The sequence below is a fragment of the Lissotriton helveticus genome, chromosome 8, assembly GCF_964261635.1.
Source record: "Lissotriton helveticus chromosome 8, aLisHel1.1, whole genome shotgun sequence".
Lineage (NCBI taxonomy): Eukaryota > Metazoa > Chordata > Amphibia > Caudata > Salamandridae > Lissotriton > Lissotriton helveticus.
This window is the reverse complement of record NC_136069.1, coordinates 546,191,919-546,192,957: the sequence shown is the minus strand read 5'-3', so window position 1 is coordinate 546,192,957 and position 1,039 is coordinate 546,191,919. Positions and strand designations below refer to the sequence as shown.

General features: G+C 56.2%; 1 non-coding gene across 1 annotated transcript; it reads left to right on the top strand.

The window, feature by feature from the left end:
- The first annotated feature begins 596 nt into the window (after positions 1 to 596).
- On the top strand, positions 597 to 668 carry TRNAA-CGC (transfer RNA alanine (anticodon CGC)). Its single transcript has one exon. It is a non-coding gene; the product is annotated as a tRNA-Ala (tRNA).
- Positions 669 to 1,039: the final 371 nt, after the last annotated feature.

Sequence of the window (1,039 nt, the reverse complement as noted above, 5' to 3'; positions counted from 1 at the left end):
CATCAGAACGTGACCAGCAGCTATGGAAGGACGACCCATAAGACAGGCCACCGCAGAGTCCACAGGAACGGAGAAAGGCAAAGAGTCAGCCACATCCCAAAAAGGAGAAAACAAGGACAAGAAGAACCGAAGAAAACAGAAATCCCAACAGCAAGCAACAGGAGTCCAGAAGAAGGCGCCCAAACCGGGCATCAGCACACCTCCAGGCATCCCAGGAGAGGGGAGGAGGCCCCACCGGAAAAGAAACACCACCCCACACGACGGAGGCAGCAAACGACCAACGCTCCAAGCCGAGCTCCAGGGATCCGTGCAACTACCCCAGTAGAACAGGAGAGGGTAGGAGAGGGAACGCAGTGCAGTGGAACAGACTTCTCCAACGGAAAGCGATGAAAGAACAACACTGCCGAGCACTTACCGTCAGCAGACCCCCACCAGACGCCAAGCCAGGACGCCAAGATGCAGAAGACCAGCGTCCAGGCCACAGCGCACGTGAACACCGGGCAACGTAGAAGTTAAATGTAGAGGAAGCGCAGCAAAGACCACTGCAATGGGGAACGAAACAAACAGCTGCTCCATAAACAGTAGAGGCTAGTGGAGGGGATGTAGCTCAGTGGTAGAGCGCATGCTTCGCATGTATGAGGCCCCGGGTTCAATCCCCGGCATCCCCAGGAGTCTCTGGTCTGTAGCTTGGCGTGTTCCAGAAGGCCAGCCTGCCACCCTAGCACAAAACACAAAAACACGGCACGGCACAGTGCAAGTACAGCGAACAAGGCCATCCCAGAAGAGACGGCATACCGGACCTGCACGTTCTCCCCACAGATCACATGTAGCTCCAAGAACGTCCTAGGGTGATAAGAGCATAGAACCAGGCAGCAACAAAAACCCCACGGACATCGGGCAAAACTTTTTCAGCCAGAAAGATCCCCGTAGCAGCCGCTACATGGGGAGGCAAAGAAAACCTGTCCCACCGAACAGGCGAAGCAGCCAGTATCCACCGGCACGGATAGTGGTCAGAGTCCCGTCCGGACTCGGGGCTACC